The 21788-nt window shown below is 44.2% G+C and overlaps 1 protein-coding gene and 1 non-coding gene across 3 annotated transcripts in view; both read left to right on the forward strand.

Annotated features, from left to right (window-relative positions):
* The window catches only part of LOC126175455 (SNF-related serine/threonine-protein kinase), a 334265-nt gene that overhangs the window by 215327 nt on the left and 97150 nt on the right, over positions 1–21788 (forward strand). The gene's annotated exons all lie outside the window — the stretch shown is intronic.
* Positions 212–285, forward strand: Trnat-ugu (transfer RNA threonine (anticodon UGU)). The gene has a single exon. It is a non-coding gene; the product is annotated as a tRNA-Thr (tRNA).

Here is a 21788-nt window from a genome sequence, read left to right on the forward strand (position 1 = left end):
TATATATAAGGCTCACCAGCCACTTGACCATCTTCTTCTGTGCGAATGCACAAATAGTGCCCGGACTCTTACGGGAATCGGCAACGCGCCGCGAGGAATGAGTATAATGGGCGGGGGCACTACGAATGTAGTGCGGGACAATACGTTGAGAATGTTGGTTTCGCGGGAGGCGTGCCAGAGATAAATCCCTCCAGTCGCGCTAGCCTCTGTGTCTTCGGTGGCCCAGATGGATAGAGCGTCTGCCATGTAAGCAGGAGATCCCGGGTTCGAGTCCCGGTCGGGGAAAACCTTTTCATCTGTCCCCGTTGACGTATGTCAACGCCTGTAAGCAGCTAAGGGTGTTCATTTCATTGCAATTTCATTCTAACGAGCTTCATGGTCACAGATGGTATCTGTTCTTTCGGACATGTCCGAAAGAACAGATACCAACTTAGTATAGACTCCTGATTGTCGGACCGTATGGCGGGCGACAATGGTGTTGGTATACCTCCGCTGTCCGGAGCTTCTCCAGACGCAATGGGAGTTTAATTCGAAGCGGGTTCATCACTGAAGACAATTCTACTCCAGTCAGTGAGATTCCAGGCCGAAGACGAGTCTTTAGACACACCGGAGAACGGTGGGGATACCAGTCTGACTTGTCGACGGCCAGACAACCAGAATTGTTGGTCTGAGATGCCATTTCATTTCATAGCAGGAACCCTTTGGTTGTCATCCGCGGCACCCTTACAACACAGGGTACGTCTACGCCCTTCAAGGCAAACCATCCTGGACTTACGTTTTAATCAGATAATTTCCGTCCTTACACGGCCAGAGTTTCTACTGCCTCTCTTCGTGCTTGCCAATCTCTACCTTGGCCAGCAAGGTCGCCAGTTCTGTCCCCAATTGAGAACGATTGGAGTGTTATGGGCAGGACCGTCCAACCAGCTCGGGATTTTTGACACTTTAAGACGCCAGTGGGACAGAATTTGGCGTGATATCCCTTGGAACGATACCCAACAACTATGTCATTCAGTGCCAAGGTGAATAAAAGCTTGCACAACGAGATTAAGGAAAGGGAAGCCTACGTTTCTAGCATTTATAGACTTACAGAAAGCTTTTGACATTGTTGATTGGAATACTCTCTTTCAAATTCTGAAGGTGGCAGGGGTAAAATTAGGGAGCGAAAGGCTATTTACAATTTTTACAGAAACCAGATGGCAGTTATAAGAGTCGAGGGGCAAGAAAGGAAAGCAGTGGTCGGGAACGGAGTGAGACAGAGTTGTAGCCTATCCCCGATGTTATTCAATCTGTATATTGAGCAAGCAGTAAAGGAAACAAAAGAAAAATTTGGAGTAGGAATTAAAATCCATGGAGAAGAATAAAAGCTTTGAGGTTCGCCGATGACATTGTAATTCTGTCAGAGACAGCAAAGGACCTGGAAGAGCAGTTGAACGGAATGGACAGTGTCTTGAAAGGAGGATCAAAATGGTTCAAATGGCTCTGAGCACTATGCGACTTAACTTCTGAGGTCATCAGTCGCCTAGAACAGAACTAATTAAACCTAACTAACCTAAGGACATCATACACATCCATGTCCGAACCAGGATTCGAACCTGCGACCGGAGCAGTCGCTCGGCTCCAGACTGTAGCACCTAGAACCGCACGGCCACTCCGGCCAGCTTGAAAGAGGGATATAAGATGAACATCAACAAAAGCAAAACGAGGATAATGGAATGTAGTCGAATTAAATCGGGTGATGCTGCGGAAATTAGATTAGGAAGTGAGACACTTCATGTAGTAAAGGAGTTTTGCTGTTTGGAGAGAAAAATAACTGATTAGTAGAGAGGATATAAAATGTGGACTGGCAATGGCAAGGAAAGCGTTTCTGAAGAAGAGAAATTTGTTAACATCGAGTCTAGATTTAAGTGTCAGGAAGTGGTTTCGGAAAGTATTTGTTTGGAGTGTAGCCATGTATGGATGTGAAACGTGGACGATAAATAGTTAGACAAGAAGAGAATAGAAGCTTTCGAAATTTGATGCTACAGAAGAATGCTGAAAATTAGATGGGTAGATCACATAACTAATGAGGAGGTATTGAATAGAATTGGAGAGAAGAAAAATTTGTGGCACAACTTGATTAGAAGAAGGAATCGGTTGGTAGGGCATATTCTGAGGCATCCAGGGATCACCAATTTAGTACTGGAGGGCTGCGCGGAGGGTAAAAATCGGAGAGGGAGACAAAGAGAGGAATACACTAAACAAATTCAGAAGGATGTCGGTTGCAATAGGTGCTGGGAGGTGAAGAACCTTGCACAGAATAGAGTAGCAAGGAGAGCTGCATCAAACCAGTCTCAGGACTGAAGACCGCAACAACAACAACAACAACAAAAACAAAAACAAAAACAAAAACAAAACAAAAACAACAACAACGACGACGACCAGAGGTAGACCAACGCCTTATTGAATCGTTCAATTTGTGTAGCTCTTTCTCTCGAATAAAGCCGTTAAATTTTCTGAAGTTGTAGTCATGTTTTTGTCTGTACATGTACATTACGTCTACCGATTTCCGTCGTATTCGGATAATTCCTTCGTGGTGAGGCCTTTATTTTTTTATTTTTTTAGTCGTATAGTTTATTTGAATGAGTGCGTGATTCACTGCGAAAAAGTACGTAAGAACTGAAAACTTTCTGGCAGATTAAAACTGTGTGCCCGACCGAGACTCGAACTCGGGACCTTTGCCTTTCGCGGGCAAGTGCTCTACGATCTGAGCTACCGAAGCACGACTCACGCCCGGTACTCACAGCTTTACTCCTGCCAGACTTCGTCGTCAGCGGGACGGTAAACTCTAACTTTCTTTTATTTCCTTCCAAGCAGCACAAAACATGCTTTGTTAATGAAATACTGTTGCTTAAATATATCTGTACCAACACCACCAAAAAAATCCATGTTTCCTGTTCCATCGGTGGCGTCGCACAAGTTCTGACACTGGACTCAAATTGTGGAGCAGCCAGATTCGACTTCGGCCATTATGTTTCAGGTTTTCCGTCTTTTCCTAAAATTAGTGTGGATGGCGGGTGTTTTTTATTTTTCTTAATTTTATTTTTATCTCAGAAGATTATTGACCACTACTGATAGTGTTTAACATCTGCGTCAACTTGGCTGGAAGGGGGTAGTCGAATAATTTCGGAAATGTGTAGCTAAATTTTGTGTGTGAGAAATCTTATGGGGATATAACTGGTAAGGTCATCAGTACATAAGCTTACACACTACTTAACCTAAATTATCCTAGGGACAATCACACACACCCATGCCCAGGGGAGGACTCGAACCTCCGCCGGGACCAGCCGCACAGTCCATGACTGCAGCGCCCAAGACCGCTCGGCTAATCCCGCGCGGCTGTATAGGTAAAGTTTGATATGTTAAGTCACTGCGTATGTATTGCTGAGAGGTTAGGGGGCATACATGGAAGTAGACGTTCCTCTCGCTAAAGTTTGTGTCAATTTGATGAATTAGCATTCCATACTCGCTGAAAATCTGTTCTGCTACCTTTTTCGTTGGTTTCGTTAAGGACCACAAGAACGATAGGGATATTAGTAGACTTAAAAATTCATGTAGTCCCAGGTTCTCTGCTTAATGTAGTGTACTGTACTCTGTGGATTAAATATCGAGGGGCAGTGCTCGACATAGCGTTACACTTTTGATAAAGAGATTGTAGGCTCACGCACGTACTCACTTTCTGTTTCTGCGTTATTTGTCTTCCATACGCCATACGTAAGGTCAGTCGCAAAACGAGTAGTCTCCTACTTCTAACTTTATTACAGCGATGTACGTTATGGCATGGGAGCATACTTTAAAGGACAGTCATTTCCGCGCAGTTATGTTGCATATATCGGTAACAACAGTTCGCCAGGAATCTGTAGTAGTTCCCGTTGTGCTGCAAACCGCTTTTAAAGCCTTTTGCAGAGATTGCAGCACGGCGGTGACAAGTATCTCGTTTGCTGAATTCCAACAGCTCCCTGTTGGCACACGTCCAAGCGGCACGAAACCCAGCGCAGGCTATTCAGCTCGCTCTCCGTGGTCTGAATGCTCGTGTACGCTTTGCAGACTAGACGGAGACCGACGCAACTGCCGGAACAATAAATCGTCGCGTGCAGTGAAATTTTATGCCGCTGGGATATTGACCCATTAACACTTATTAACAGAACTGTTAATAAACTGCGACACTTAACATCGGTATGGTCAGTAACTCAAATGAATTTTAACGATCCTCTATTGTTCCTGCAAGAGGCATCTTCGCTAACGTTTCAGATACGTAAGTATTCAGTTTAAAGAGGCTAAGTTTTACCAGAGTATTTGAACTACTATGTAGTGCAGGTGATGATTGCATGCTGTAATACTTTGCAACACAGAATTAGTTTGGCAGGAATTGCAAGTGTTTATGTATAATTTGGGCCAATGCTATTTCCACGGAACAGTTTTCATCAAACCGTGATGGCAACTGCCAGTTCTAAATTTCGTTTTCCATATTCTGTGCTCCATTTGCGGCTGTATCTTCTGTTGGGGTGGTGGCAGATTAAAATAATAATATTATTATTATTAGTTTGATTATTATCAGAAAGTGGTCAGACATACGTCGCTTTGCCCAATAAATGTTCACTTCTAGTTGGCAAAAAAAGCAAGCGGCGTAAAGTTGGCGGTAATTAACCGTCCCCTGCAAAGAAGAGATAAGTTTGATGAAAATTATTTATTTCAAAAGTTTGTTCTGTGACAACGGATTATTATCCCCTGACAGTACAAACAGTTTGGCGCACAATTGAAGGTCCCCTGAAATTTGAAATAAAATCGGAGTCCTGATCGTTGGACAATATTTCTATCTTCGTCACGTACTCGAAAAGTGAAGTTCCCAATTTTGGGCTATACGGGATTGCATCTCTCTGTGTCAAAATGCGGCACCTAGCTCGAACATTCACCAATTATTTCTTGCACCACTCGCGACCTACTATGGTCATAAATAATCTTGCTTAGCTCGAAACGAAATGCCAGCACCATGACCAGAACAGTAGAAGGAAACATGTTATCCACTCTGAGTTGAAGCGTTGTTACTTTATACAGAGAGGGTCGAGCACTCTGGTCGTAAAATTTACAATTCAGTACCAAATAATGTCAAAGACACAAGAAATATTATGTCTCTGTTTAAAAATTAAAGACATTCTTGCTTGATACCACATTTTACTCTCTAGATCAATATTACTTAATGCCGTTGAACGATTCACGCAAAGAAGAATCGTCGTCGTATAGTAGACAAACCACAGTCCCAGTTCTGCGTAAATATTCTCCCTGCTAGTTTGTCCATAGGATATCAGCACGACTGCGACGTGACTTCTTTTTGAAACCAGCAGATCCTATGCTGCAGACTCCCACCTTCTGTTTGCACGACCATATCGTCGCAAGCTGATGCTTTGCTGATGTCCTCGAAAATCATCTTTCACCGTACGCAAAAGGTGGAAACCAAAGGAACAGGGTCTGGGATGCGCCATGAATGCTGCCTCTGTAGTGAGTCACCGGCTTTACAACGTTTAACATCATTTTCCGTCGGCGCTTGACAGAACAAGACAATCAGATTCAATAGGAGATAATTTCCTGATGTTTCCCGCTTTGCAGAACAACTGGAAAGCGTGCCCTATTTAGCGACTTTTGGCTATCCTACACACCTCGTTTACTATTAAGTACACACATCAAAAAATGTTTTGCATCACCCCGGTTACCAGAACTCCAGAAGACAGACGTTGACTGTGGATATTGTATCACAGACACAGTCCCTTTGACTGTTCAGAGATGTCACTCAAACCGCCCAAAGATGTAAACAACCATGCATGAGCAGCGCCTATTAGACGGAGGGGGTCCGACAGCCGATCAGTTCCAGTCATTCCACCAGGAAGGATGTACACGGCTCCTGTTGTGCGTAGTTGAACGATGCCCAGACAGTCAATACCGCGGCTCGATCGTGTCCTCATTGTTACTTGGTGCCAGGAAGGGGTTTCAACAAGGGAGGTGTCCAGGCGTCTCGGAGTGGACTAAAGCGATGTGGTTCGGACATGGAGGAGATACAAGAGACAGGAACTGTCCATGACATGCCCCGCTCAGGTCTCCCGAGGGCTACTACTGCACTGGATGCCCGCTACCTACGTATTATGGCTCGGAGGAACCCTGACAGCAACGCCACCATGTTGAATAACGCTTTTCGTGCGGCCACAAGACGTCGTGTTTCGACTCAAACTGCGCGCAATAGGCTGCACGATGCGCAACTTCACTCCCGTCGTCCATGGCGAGGTTCATCTTTGTAACCACGACACCGTGCAACGTGGTACAGATGGACCCAACAGCATGCCGAATGGACCACTCAGTATTGGCATCACGTTTTCTTCACTGATTAGTGTCGCATATGCCTTCAACCAGACAATTGTCGGAGACATGTTTGGAGGCAACCCTGACCGAGTCTTTGGGCTTTCATGCGAGGGACAAAGCGAGAACAGCCTCCAGCCTCTTGTGAAATTCCCTATTGTAATCGATTTGGTGTTTGTGACGCATCAACTTGTCTGAACCAGTTAGTCAACAAGTTTAATGTGGTGTACACTCTGTCCAGCAAGGTGGAGGTTCCCTGCTGTTTTGGGGGTGGCATCATGTGGGGCCGACGTACGCCGCTGGTGGTCGTGGAAGGCGCCGTAACGGCTGTACGATACGTGAATGCCATCCTCCGATCGATAGTACAACCATATCGGCAGCATGTTGGCGAGGCCTTCATGAACGACAACTCGCACCCCCATCGTGCACATCGTGTGAACGACTTCCTCCAGGATAACGACATCGCTCTACTAGACTGGCCAGCATGTTCTCCAGACATGAACCCTATCGAAAATGCCTGGGATAGATTAAAAAGGGCTGTTTATGGACGACGTGATCCACCAACCACTACGAGGGATCTACGCCGAATCGCCATTGAGGAGTGGGACAATCTGGACTAACAGTGCCTTGATGAACTTGTGGATAGTATGCCACGACGAATAAAGGCGTGCAACAATGCAAGAGGACGTGCTATTGTGTACTAGAGGTACTGATGTGTACAGCAATCTGGTCCACCACCTGATGTGTGTATTACTCGTCTTTGCTCTTCCATGGTAGCGCGTGACTTTACGGCCTTCCGTTGTCATTTTTGCAACAGTAGTTTCAGTATACCACTAGGAATTAAACGCATTGTCAATTTTAAAAGTGCCTCTATAGAACGAGTTGAATTTTTCGTTTCCACTATTCTGGAGAAGCAATATAATAATACAGTACTCATCCTTAAAAAATATGCCATAACTTTTCTAGCCTATTGCGAGGTTTTAATTTTTTTTCGCTGTGCAGTTTTTGTGTCGATATACCATAGAGTGACGTTCTGTTTCTAGTTCCTACAAATGACCCTAGTTAAAATTGGCAGTGAGCGTGTTATGGAGAAAAGATTACCCCTTTGTGTAGTAGTGAACAGAAACTGCTGACAGTTTCGAGTCCTTGGGGTTTCATGCGAGGGACAAAGCGAGAACAGCCTCTTGTGAAATTCCCTATTGTAATCGATTTGGTGTTTGTGACGCATCAACTTGTCTGAACCAGTTAGTCAACAAGTTTAATGTGGTGTACACTCTGTTCGTCAACGAGGCGCGGAAGGCAGCAGATAAAAGTGCCCATTGTTAGCGGGAGAGCCAATGTGTTATGATTTCTGCAATGCGTTGGATGTGGTTACGCACTGTCGCCAGTTGATAAACCGTACGAACAGATTCTTGATTCGACTGAAAAGCTCCTAGTAAATAGATACAGCATGTCTTCTTAACGGAGAGAACTTTTCAGACGTAAAAATAGCATCGAGTTTACACCAACTAAGTGTTTACTGACCGTAAAATACAGGGTGTTTCAAAATGAACATACCGGTTTAAAGGCGTTGTGGCGTTTATTACGTTGAACTTTGAATTGTAAATAATACACCAAATTAAAAAGCAATTCAAACAGTTTTGTTTGTATACCTGTGCGCAATGGGAAGAGTATGGAATACAAAGAGTGACTGAAAAACGTGTTGAACGAGTGCGAGTCTGTCACGCTTAGCCCCAAGAAATATCCCCGCGGAAAGTTTATGCGCCTTTCTTTTTCGATGAATCAACTGTAACCGGTGTTTCTTTTTTTGATTTCAGCTGAGGCCAGTGCCTCAATGAAAAGAAAGCTGAACAACACATCTTTATTTGGGAGCAAGATGTTGCGCCTCCTCACTGGCATAACTCATTACACGACTGATTAAACGATGTTGTATCCGACCGGTGGCCTGGGCGCAAGGGGCCTGTTAACACATCATTGTATGCATTACCTTCATGTTCACACACGATCTGAAGCGATCATGTGTATGTGCCTCCGATACCAGCTGATCTATCCGACTTTAGAAACAGTGTTATTGCAACAGTTACTCCTGACACGTTGATCAAGGTTTCGGAACAACTCGCCTATCGACTCGATGTGTGATTGGTGTTCACACTGAATAATCGTAAGAAAAACTGTTTGTGTTTTTCATTTGGTGTATTATTTATAATTGTAAGGTGAATGTAATATGTACTACAAGGCCTAACACTCGTATATTCATTGTGAAACACCCTGTATATGGTTAACACTGGAAACTACATGAGGCTGTTTGTGAATGACTCTGTTGTATATAAAGAAGTCGCTAAGCTAGAAAATTGTAACGAAATGCAGTAACATCTCTAACGTAAACAAATGGGAAATAGTGGGCGGATATTTTTTATTTTATATATTTATTTATTTTGTTCTGTCGGACATGTCTGCCATTACTTTGCTCCCATCGCCGGGCAAAGTCTGGTGACAAAAACTGGTTTCACTACCAGGATTCAAACGGAATGGTAATGTACTAGCGTGTGACCTCCACTGCGGAGGCTGGTCTGTTATCTCCTGCGTACAGCTAAATTGGAGATGAAGCTAACTTGGAGGACTAGTTCCATGCTCTTCGGCAAATGTTTTCTTAAATACAGGGCGTATCAAAAAGAATCATCCGATTTTTAATAAATCGTAACTGTTGTGTTATTTGAGATATGTGCGTGAACAACGTACTGTTGAAACAGGAAACTCTCGAGTTTTACATGGTTCCCGCTCGGTAATAGCCGTGTGCACTCACTTCAGTACTAGTAGAAATGGTGTCGGGACAACAGAAAGCATTGTGTTTTCTACGTTTTGCGCAGTGCGCATCAGTAATAACTGTTCATTGTGACTCCCATACTAGTTATGCTATGGATCCTCTTACAGCACAGAGCATTAGACGATGGCATGAACAATTCCGAGAAACAATTTGTTTGTGTAAAGGCAAATCGCCGGGCTGTCGCTGAGTCTCCGATACAGACGTCGAATGCATCCGCCATAGTTTCACAGGGAGTCCGCAGAAATCGTTAGCTGTGCAGCTCGACAGCTCAACATGCCCTTCGATGTCCGTCTATACAAAATTCGGCTACTGTAAGATATTCGTTAAGGTGACAAACAACAACGTATGGAGTTCAGTAATTTCGTTCTTGGCAGGATGGAGAATGTCAGTTTCCTTCCTCACTTAGTGTTTAGTGACGAGGCAACATTCCATTGAAATGGGAAGGTGAACTGTCATAATGTGAGAATATGCGGTAAGGAACAACCACATGAAGTTGTACAACATGAGAGGGAATCTACAAAATGTAATGTGTTTTGTGCAGTTTCACGGATAAAAGTGTATGGTCCATTTTTCTTTGCCGCGAACACCGTTACAGGAAGTACATATCTCGATATGTTTGAGAACTTTCTTTTTCCACAGTTGGAGGCTGATGCGCAACATCATTTATCACTACGATGGGGCACCGCCACACTGGCATCTGGATTCTGGATGTGCAAGAATTTTTAAAACGAAGAATTACTGGACCAAATGATTCAGCCATACATTAATGGCTTCCAAGGTCACCGGAACTGACTGTATGTGATTATCTTTTGTGAGGGTTTCTAAAAGACTGTTTATGGGCCTCCATTAGCACAACAATGAATGAACTGAGACATCGCATAACAGCAGCAGCTGTGGAAGCTGTAACTCAAGACATGCTCGGTGCAGTGTGGGAGCAGTTTGAATACCGCATTGACATATGCCGTGCATCTCAAGTGTCCTTTTGTGTATTACTATGTGTAATCGTAACTACGATAACAAATTGGGCATGTCTGCGCTTTATCAGTTAACAGCTGAACAAACTTTGCGAACAGATGGGAAACAGGACTCATAAGTAGTATCGAAGAAAACTGTCGTACTCATAAATGTATCCAAAGAAAAGTATTCATACCTATGAAAAGGTATGAAAAAAAAACTTTTTGAGTTTCCCGTTAATCAAAAAACAAAATTCATGGTATATGTTTATTAGTTTCAGAAATATAGACGTGGCAATGGATGATCCTTTTTGATACATCCTGTAGTTTCAGACGACAGTTGTTAAGTTTCCCTAATACGGACTGTAGGTGGTTACTTTCCCTAACCACGAAGAACTGAAATAGATTTATTTCGATACTGATGCTAAGACAGTCTACCACCGCTTTACTCGCTTCCTGCGGCGAATTTTTCGATTGGAGGTGTCCTTTTGTGTCTTACTATGTGTAATCGTAACTACGATAACAAATTGGGCATGTCTGCGCGTTATCAGTTAACAGCTGAACAAACTTTGCGAACAGATGGGAAACAGGACTCATAAGTAGTATCGAAGAAAACTGTCGTACTCATAAATGTATCCAAAGAAAAGTATTCATACCTTGAGATATCTTTGATATAAAGAGTAGATACTAAAGTGTGTTTCTTTACTTCCACTCTATGATCTCAGAAACTGTCGTCAGACCAGCGGCTGTTGTGGCCGAGCGGTTCTAGGCGCTTCAGTCCGGAACCGCGCTGCTGCTACTGTCGCAGGTTCGAATCCTGCCTCGGGCATGGATGTGTGTGATGTCCTTAGGTTAGTTAGGTTTAAGTAGTTCTAAGTTTTAGGGGACTGATGAACTCAGATGTTAAGTCCCATAGTGCTCAGAGCCATTTGAACCTTTTTTTTTTTTTTTCGTCAGACCGTCGATTTCGGTCCATAGTGACTACCTTCAGATGTGTTTAAACATGTGGTCACATACACTGCCTGAAAAAAGTTGGGCACGCAGAAGGGGAGGAGGAAACGAAATGACGCTTCACGGGTTGCGGGGTTATGTGGTGTTACTTCCTTGATTACATAATCAAAACAAATTTACTAAGTATTTGGCAGTAAGAGCCCACTTAACAGTATGACACTGCACCCACTCTGGCCTGGGTGGATGCACTGTTCTGTTAGGAACAATGTTTTAAGAGGAGCCGGAGGTGGTCAAATCCAAAAAATTACGATTTTTTTTCTACCGAAAATTAATTGGAACATTTGTCTTTAATGTAAACTTTGAATTATTGTTCTACTCGCCCTAGAAGTGAAGTTCTTACCATTTTCCCCCACGCCTGCAGAGGAACTGGCGGCCGCTGAAAGCATCTAACACTCTCTCGTGACTTCCTGGCGAACTGCTTGGGATTTTCTCGGCCTGTTACGCATACAGCGAGTGTGCAAGGGTTGGCTACATTGTTTTCTGTGACAAATGAAGCGCAAAGAGCGCGGAACATCGTCTCTTTGCTGTTTAACGTTTCGAATTAGTTCAGTGTTGCGCCTGTTGTTGGTAGTATTATACTTCTTGTGTAAAGCGTTGTTCTGGTTACGATGCCACGTTTTAGTAACTGTGTATATAAGAAGAGGAAGAATGTAGGGAAAAGAAAATTAACACTAATACCAAGTTGCGATACTACAATAACTGGAACAGTGCGTTCTTCTGCTAAGCAACACATGGCCGGCCGTAGCCCTGTGACATCTTCTAGCAAATACTACCTTGGGGATGGTGACTCCAAAGGTTCCAAGACTATAGAGGAACTGAAACCATATGGAAATGAATTTGTAGTTGAAAAGTTGGAATGCATTGGGCATGTGCAAAAGCGTATGGGTGCACGGCTTCGAAGGCTCAAACAAACTTTGGGTTCAAGTAAGCTCAGTGATGGAAAGACAATAGGAGAGAGAGGCAGGCTTACTGATGAGGTGATTGAACGTCTACAGAGATACTATGAGTATGCTATAAGGCAAAATACTAGTAATGTTAGTGACATGCGAGAAGCAGAGTGGGCATTGTTCCTTCATACTGCCTCTTCCAATGAATACCCTCAACACAGCCTGTGCCCAAAAGATTCCTGGTGCAAATATAATGCAAAAAAGGACTATGATCACAAACATGGTTTGCCAGCAGCTGTGATAAATGCAATAAAACCAATTTTTCATGACTTAGCACAGCCAGAATTGTTACACAAATGTCTACACGGAAAGACGCAGAATCCTAATGAGAGCGTAAACAATTTGATTTGGAAAGTGATTCCTAAAAGGGTGTTTGTAAGCATAAAAACACTGCACTTTGGCATTTATGATGCAATAGCAACCTACAACCAAGGGAACAGTGTCAAGTGTGAAGTTCTGAAGGCATTAGGATTTACAGCTGGGGTGAACACTGTACGAGCACTAAGAAATATTGACAGAGAAAGGATAAGAGGAGCAGAAAGAAGAGAAAGGCAAATGAAGTATGATGGAACAACAGGCCAGAAAAGAAGACAGAAGAGGAAGCTTTTGAAGGATGAAGAAGAAGACCCTGATAATCCATCCTATAGTGCAGGAATGTATTGAGAAACTTTGATAGCCATTTCCCGTAAATTAGAATTTTTCGAATATAAGGAACATTTTCTCAAAATCCACTAAAGCTAGAGAGATGAAATTTTTATACAGCACTCCTAGTGGTCAAACTTACATTGTAACACAGCCATTTGGCAATATGTTGAGTAGTTTCATTTCAGTTTAATTATAAAGCAATTATTTGTAATAAAATTTGGGTCATTAATAAAAAAAATAATTGGAAGGAAACTAGAAAAGATACTCCAAAATCCCTCTGTCATAACTGCAATACTAAACCACTCTATATGTAAAAAAAAATTCAAATTTTTCTATTTGGTAGTTTATTCATAAATGTTCCTCAAACTTAGTGATTTTAACATGAGCAGCATAGGCACCTCCGGCTCCCCTTGAAGACGTTGTATCCTCTCCTGAGGCAGTCTCGCTCACAACTGTTGTAACTGCTCCTTGATATCCTGAATACTGGTACTTAGACAGAATTGTCTTTGGACCAGGTCCCACACATATTCTACTGGAGACAGATCTGTGGATCCTGCTTAACACAGGAGTATCTATAGAGACACGTACTGTGTGTGGACAGACAGTTCGTAGAGGCATGTGCCATGTGTGGACGACCGTTGTCCTGCCCGAAAATGGCACCACGATACTGTTACGTGAGGGGTAACATGTGAGGCCATAAGATTTCTGTGACATACCGTCATGGCACCGGTTTCCTCAGTCGCTGCCAGCCGGTACCGGAAGTCACACCAGATGACTCCCCACGTCACGACACCTTCAGTAACACCGCTGTACCTTTTCAAAACGTTGGAAGAATGGGATGTCTCCCTCGGTCGCCGCCATATTCGCTGATGATTGCCTTCCGGGGTAGTGCATAACCGCTATTCATCGCTGAACACAGTGCGGCGCCATTCATCAGCTGTTCATATTTCCCGGTTACAGTACCACTCCAAACGCAACCGTTTATGTAACGGTGTTAAGCTCATCCCATACATAGGATGGTAAATTGCTAGACCTAATGCTGCTACTCCGGGCAGTGGTGCGGGATGATACAGGGAGCCTGTTACTTGTACTCGGATGGCAGACGTAAATGTGATGGGGTTATGATGTGCGTGCTTCGTTACAGTCAGACGTGGCCAAGCGGAACCTTGACGACCAATATGCCTGCCCTCGAGTTCCCACGCACACCACCATAGTGCTACTGTTACATCCGAATGACACACAATTTTGGATATTGCGCGATTCGACTAGCCGCTCACCTGGAGACCCAAAGTGAGGACCCTTTCAAACTCTATCGGGTGTGCTGATAACGCCGTCTCACACTAGTTCGCAGTACATCAAGTTATCACAGTGATCCTTCAATATTTGACTCTGTTCACTCCCTCATGTACGCCACCAGGCCTGGTAACAACACTAAACACGAGAAACGCAAATGCACTCCGATAGCCGTTCTACCTGCCAGAGAAGATTATTCTCTGACAGGTAGAACTCGCCCACTGGAGGTGTGTACGTGTAAGGAGGTACATTCCATTCCATTCTTTTTCGGTACAGTCATTCAAACTATTTTAAACAGTTTAACAATATTAACGAGTAAGTCGAAATGCGAACGAAATGTTGCCAAGGTTCTCTCACACTGACTGTCGCTCGCGCATACACCACTCATTCGGTTGCTCGCCTGTTGGCACTAGCACGTTAAATTCTTGGAAATGTTGGAACTGAGCTACGCGGCCAAAATTTTGGGTACTTCAGAAAAATGCATTGATTAATAGAATGTTTCGCTACGATACTTGCTATAATTTACTGATATCTGGCCGGCCGGAGTGGCCGAGCCGTTCTAGGCGCTACAGTGTGGAACCGCGCGACCGCTACGGTCGCAGGTTCGAATCCTACCTCGGGCTTGGATGTGTGTGATGTCCTTAGGTTAGTTAGGTTTAAGTAGTTCTAAGTTGTAGGGGACTGATGACCAAAGAAGTTAAGTCCCATAGTGCTCAGAGCCATTTGAACCAAAGTACTGATACGAGCAAAAGAATCGAGTAAATAATAATAATAATAATAATAATAATAATAATAATAATAATATTATCGGTATGTAAGTGAAAGTACTCGATACCAAAATGTGATTCTCGTCCAGAAAAAGAGATCGTTAACAGTGGCGACTGTTGCATACAGCAAAACTCGCTCCATACTGCATATAAACGGAAGGAGCTAAGCGACCAAGCGTAGGAGAGCTACTTACGCCCGACTCTTCCCGACGCCACACGCGAATTGGCTGGACGTCGCATCGTTCTGCATTCCATTGAGAAAAGAGACTTACCGAAACGCGAGCTGTAATGCATTAGTGCATCTCTTTGGCTGGAATGATGGCTTGAACAACTGTCGGCGACTGAGAAACATCGTCCGGAATCGAACTAAATGCTTTCTCCGAAAATTATTTTGAGCAATTAGTTCAGGAAGTATAGGAACACACTCGAAAACATACTTGACCTCTTAGCAACAAATAATACCGAGCAAATATCTTAGGGTTTTAATGGGAAAACTTTTCAGCAGAATGGCCCGGAATATTTTATTAATTGTGACATTCCCGGTCGTGAAAGTTTACATTCTACAAATAAGGAATATCTTAACTGATACAGAGTAAATAGTCGCTATAGCGAGACTGAATATTGTAACATCCAAATCCACCTAAAATAAAAACATTTTTTTTAATTTTAAAAAGCGGTTAACAATTCCCTTGACGTCTTCTTAAGAGACAAGACCCCAGATAGAGCTTAAATTCAAAGAAATGGCATCGATGGCAATTGAGAAATTTATACCAAAGAACTGATTCTCTGCGGTTTACAAAACAGCTCAGAACACAACGATCTGTTGACACAGATACCGTTCTTGTGAAATATAAATAGCTCTGTGTTCACACGAAGTGATTGCTACCGACAGAGACTCTCAAATTGATTCCATATTTCTGGATTTCCAGAAGGCTTTTGACATCGTTCCTCACAAATGACGTATCGTCTCCGTTGTTCACTGGATTCGTGCATTCGTAATTTCCTGTCAGAAAGATCAGAGGTCGTAGTAATGAAGGGGAAGTCATCGAGTAAAACAGATGTGATACCTGGCGTTCCCCAGGGAAGTGTTTTAGGCCTTCTGCTGTTCCTAATATACATAAATGATGTAGGACACCATATGCAGCTCTCTTATATTGTTTACAGATGGTGCTGTCATTTAACATCCAATAAAATAATCAGAAGATCAAATACAGTTCCGAAGTAATTTAGAAGAGATATTTGTTTGGTGCGATAAGTGGCAATTGACTCTTAATAATGAAAAGTGAGGTCATCCGCATGAGTTCTAACAGGAACGCGTTAAATTTCGGTTACACGATAAACGACGCAAAGCTAAAGGCTTCAAATAAAGTACTTAGGGATTACAATTAGTAATAACTTAAATTGGGACAACGGCGTAAATAATGTTGTGGGGAAGGCGAACCGAAGCCTGCGTTTCATGGGCGAAAGAGATTCGACAAGTCTTCTGAAGAGACTACCTAAACTACACTACGCTTGTTTGTCCTATGCTAGAGTACTGCTGCGCGATATGGGGTCCTCACGTGACAGGATTGACGGTGGGAAAAGTTCATGTAAGATCAGCCCGTTTTTTATCGTCGCGATATCACAGATGTGATACTGCAGTTGGGGAGGATATATTAAAACAAAGGCATTTCTCATTGCGGCGAGAGCTTTTGACGAAATTTAGCACTAACATTCTACACAGAGTGCGAAAATGTTTTGTTGACGCCAACCTACATAGGAAGAAATGACCATCGTAATAAACTAAACCAGAGCTCTAACGAAAACTTGTAAGTGCCTGTCTGGGAGTGGAGCGGTAGAGAATTAGTCAGAAGATGGTTGGATGGACCATCTGCCAGGAACGTAAGCGTGAATTGCTTAGCTTTCGTGTGGACATAGAAAGTTTCTGCTGTGGTTTTGGTACCTGGGATGATTCTTAACATTTGTGGTGATTCCACAAACGAAAGGAAGTGATCAAAACAAATGGAAAGCTTTATTTCCGCGGCGTCCATTGAGCGTGAGATATCCATATGTGCATTTTCAGCTGGTTAATTTCTTCCAATAATAATGTATCTACCTGTATCTCACAATTTGTTTTGAAGTTCAGTTCATGACAATTTGTGAGACAGTATAGTGTTCAAATTGATTGACGGCCCAGATAATGTTCCATCGGGATCAGATCGGGCGAATTTCGTGGGCAAGACATCAAAGTTATTTCACTGATATGCGCCTCAAAGTACTGTAGTAAGATCCTGGCCTTTTGAAACTGGCAGTTACCCTGCAGGAAGGTGCACTCGCCGTCGGGGAAGACGTCAAACGTTTGACGTCTTCCCCGACGGCGAGGACACCATCCTGCAGGAGAATTGTCAGTTTCAAAAGGCCAGGATCTTATTACAGTACTTTGAGGCGCATGTCAGTGAAATAACTTTGATGTCTTGCCCACGAAATTAGTCCGCAGTAATATTCACATAATCGACATCAGCCGTGGTGCCTTCGATTAATGTACGACAGATCGCATGGAAGCCCCATAGCACAAGACTGCTGTCACCGGCCTACATCGGTGGCGTGGTACAGGTTTTGAGCAGCCGCTCCCCTGAACGATGGTGTACTGACAAGACCATTGATCAGATGTTGTAAGAAACGTGATCCTTCCGACCAGGCGACACGTTTCCATTAATCCACGGCGCAATCTCGGTGATTCCATACGCACCACAGTCGTATTCGACGAAGCAGTAGGGTCAACAAGGAAACACTTAGGGGCTCGTCTGCTGCAGTCCTACATTCAACAAAGCGCGCAGAAAGGTGTGCTCCTAAACACTTGTCTGCACCAGCATTGTACTCACGCCGTATGTGCCCCAGGTCGCCGTCTATCCTGCTTTACAAAGTAGGTTTAGTTCCTACTCCTCGTACAACACATTGTCGCCTGCTTGTGGTTCAGATGGCTCTGAGCACTATGGTACTTAAATTCTGAGGTCATCAGTCCCCTAGAACTTAGAACTACTTAAACCTAACTAACCTAAGGACATCACACACATCCATGCCCGAGACAGGATTCGAACCTGCGACCGTAGCGGTCGTGCGGTTCCAGACTGTAGCGCCTAGAACCGCTCGGCCACTCCGGCGGCTCCGCCTGCTTGTGGGTTCACTGTCTGTCCTTCAGTCATTTTCCACAGATGCTCACGATAGTACATCTACATATATACTCCGCAAGCCAATGTATGGTGCGTGGTCGTTGGTATATTGTACCACTACTAGGTATTTCCATTTCTGTTCCAACTCGCAAATCGAGCGAGGCATAAAGCGACTATCTATATGCCTCCATATTTATCTTGAACTCTCCAGTCTTCTCTTCATGGTCCTTCTGCGAAATGTGTGTTGGCGGGAGTAGAATCGTTTTGCAATCCGCCTCATATACCGATACTCTGTATGTTCTCAATAGTGCTCCGCGAAAAGAACGTCGCCTTCCCTCGAGCGATTCCCATTTGAGCATATCCGTAATACTTCAGTGTTGTTCGAACCTACTGGTGGCAAATCTTCAGTCCGCTTCTGAATTGCTTCGGTATCTTCCTGTAATCTGAACTTGTGGGGATCCCAAACACTCGAATAGTACTCAACAATGGGTCGCAGTAGTGTCCTTTATGCGCTCACCTCTACAGATGAACCGCACTTCCCTAAAATTCTGCCAATAAACCGAAGTGACCATTCGCCTTCCATACTACAGTCCTTACATGCTCATTCCCGCACGGGGTAGTCGCGCGGCTAAGGCGCCTTGCCACTGTTCGCGCGGCTGCCCCCCCCCCCCCTCCCCCCTCCCCCCGTCGGAGGTTCGAGTCCTCCCTCGGGCATGGATGTTTGTGTTGCCCTTAGCGTAAGTTAGTTTACGTTAGCCTAAGTAGTGTGTAAGCCTAGGGACCGATGACCTCATCAGTTCGTTCCCATAGGAACTTACCACAAAACCATGCTCATTCCATTTAATATTGCTTCTCAACGTTATGCATAGGTATTTGACTATTCAAGTAGCGCACTACTAGTGTTGTATCTGAACATATGGGTTTGTTTTTCCTAGTCATCTGCATTAACTTACATTTTTCTATATTTAGAGCTAGCTACCGTTCACCACAAAAATAAGAAATTTAGTGTGTCATCTTGTATCCTCCTACAGTCACTCAACGACATCATCATATACATCCACAGCATCAACGGCAAACAGCCATAGACTACTGTTTACGCTATCCGACAGATCATTTGTGTCTATAGAAAATAACAGCGCTCCTAACACACTTCCCTGGGGCACTCCTGACGATGCCATTGTCTCTGATGAACATTTGCTGTCGAGGACACCATACTCAATACTGGTACATAAGAAATCACGAGCCACTCGCATGCCTGGAAACCTATTCTATAAGGGGCATTCAGATGAAACCCGGTCATTAGTGTAAAGTAATGGTAACGGTTTTATTAACTCAAAAATGTAGTTATACTCAGTACACATACTCAAAATAGTCGCCAAAACCGTTGGCACATTTATCCCATAGCGACACTAGCCGGTCGATTCCATACTTGAGGAATCTAGTAGGCTGATGTCGGATCCAGGCCTGGACCCAGCCATCCACTTCGTCGTTCGTCGTCCGTTGCGAATCGATGTCCGCAAATAGCTTGTTTTAGAGGTCCAAACATATGAAAGTCACACGGTGAAAGGTTCGGGACCGTACAGTGGATGTTCCATCGTTTCCCACCAAAACTGCTGTCATGTCGTCTTCACAGCATTGGCCATGTTGGCGGGCATTATCATGCAGGAGGGTAAAGCAATTGGACAACATGTCTCGGCCTTTCGACTTGATGGCTCGTCTAAGGTTCTGTAAAGTGGCTTGATAATGCTAGGCATTGATGGTGGTTCCCCGTTCCAGGAACTCGACAAGCAATGGGCCCTTGTGGTAAAAAAAAAAAAAAAAAAAAAAAAAAGACATCATTACCTTACCAGAACTGGTGTGCCCGGCTTTTGATTTCTTTGGAGGTGGTGAAATCGCAAGTTTCCACTGCTTGCTCTGACGCTTGCATTCCGGTTAGAAATGGTGACACCATGTTCCGTCACTTGTGACAATACGCGACAGAAAGCCGTATTCTTCCTCATGATAACGTTGCAGATCACTCAAAGACAGCGCCATTCGAGTATTGGGCTGTTCGGCGGTCAGTTGGTGGGGAACCCATTGCTCACAGGTTGTTCAAAAGTTCAAGTGTTGATGCATTATTGTGAGGGCAGTACCCACGCTAATACCCGGTAAGCCTTGGATCTCGTCCACAGTGATTCTGCGGCTGTCGAAGACTAAAGCATTCACTTCCGCTACCATTTCCGGTGTGATGACACGATGAGCCTGTCCAGGACGAGCGTCGTCTTCCAGTGACTCGCCCCCTTCAAGAAATCGTTTGCGCCTTTCCATAACACTTTAACGATTCCGACTGTACTCACCGTCGATACATTTCATGGTGGCCAACTGCCCCCGCCGCCAAAAATCGAATAACTCTTCGTTATTGCTGCTTACTCGCCTGTATGTTCGGTAGTGGGCGATAACTTGTGGAACCACCTTGTCTTCGCCGTGAAACCACACTGGAGTTACGCAACAAACGGTGCGCACGCGTTAGTCTATCTACCAATAGATGGCGCCACCATACGCGCAGTTAAGTGGTGCCACCTTACTTGTAAGGCAAAGGTAGACGCACTGACCAGGTTTCATTTGAATGAACTTCTTATATGCTTCTCCCTTTTATTAACAATCTGTTGTGTGTAACCCTGTCATATGCTTTACGAAAATCTAGGAATATGGAATCCGCACGCGAATAGCCGACTAGATTCTCCGTTTCCCACATACTAGTTCCCAGGCGCCGCACCATATTTAGCTGCCCTTTGCCAGATTAGCTCACTTGAATGGTTTTCCTAATTCGTATCGGTGCTAGAATGACTCCCTTATTCGTCTTTGCTTCACTTTACTGTACTTTCCTTGCCACGCAACGGGCCGTCAGCCCCTCCAGGCGGCATCTGTCTCCAGGTGGGCAGTAATCGTAACATTTAGACTGTTCATTGTATTTAGGAATGCAGTAGCTATGATTGCTTTCGTTGACTAGAAATGTTTAATTTCTGCAACCATGCACAATTTTTATCCGAATGTTGCTCTCATACTTGTACTGCATAAGAAGTTAAGCGTCTGCTGCATTGTAAAAGCCATCACAGCAGAAGCACATGTCCGCCGCTCGTGGTCTCGCGGTAGCGTTCTCGCTTCCCGAGCACGGGGTCCCGGGTTCGATTCCCGGCGGGGTCAGGGATTTTCACCTGCCTCGAGATGACTGGGTGTTTGTGTTGTCCTCATCATTTCATCATCATCCAGGAAAGTGGCGAAATTGGACTGAGCAAAGGTTGGGAAATTGTACGGGCGCTGATAACCACGAAGTTGAGCGCCCCACAAACCAAATATCATCATCACAGCAGAAGCACGAAGGGTAAGCTTCCTCCGCGGTGGGGGAGACATGCTTGAAGTGCGGGTACAAACTTCCCGTCAAGGCTGCGTAAGCATCCTGTTGCCTCAAAGCTGCACGGAGCGAGAATTTAGGCTGTACTAGCCATTGCAGTTGCAGAACACGTGTGGAAGGACGTGTTTATCCGGCTTGAAACCGGTTGAAAGAGATGTTTATGAAGTACACCGCGTTTCGTATGTATACTACTTCAATGGAATGTCGCCATTAGGAGTGACGCAGCACTGGTAATCCCAATATGCTCATATGCTGTAATTTTTTTTATTGTTACAATACTGTAGTGATGTTGAAACGTTCCTTTTCTCTACGTAACGACGAAGGATGCCACTGCAGTTGCACTGTACGTGCTCCGGGCAAGATGCACCGAGAGTGAATTAGACCCTCGAAGTAATTATGCATTCGTGAATTACAGGAACATTAATCT

Source organism: Schistocerca cancellata, chromosome 3 (genome assembly GCF_023864275.1).
Source record: "Schistocerca cancellata isolate TAMUIC-IGC-003103 chromosome 3, iqSchCanc2.1, whole genome shotgun sequence".
NCBI lineage: Eukaryota > Metazoa > Arthropoda > Insecta > Orthoptera > Acrididae > Schistocerca > Schistocerca cancellata.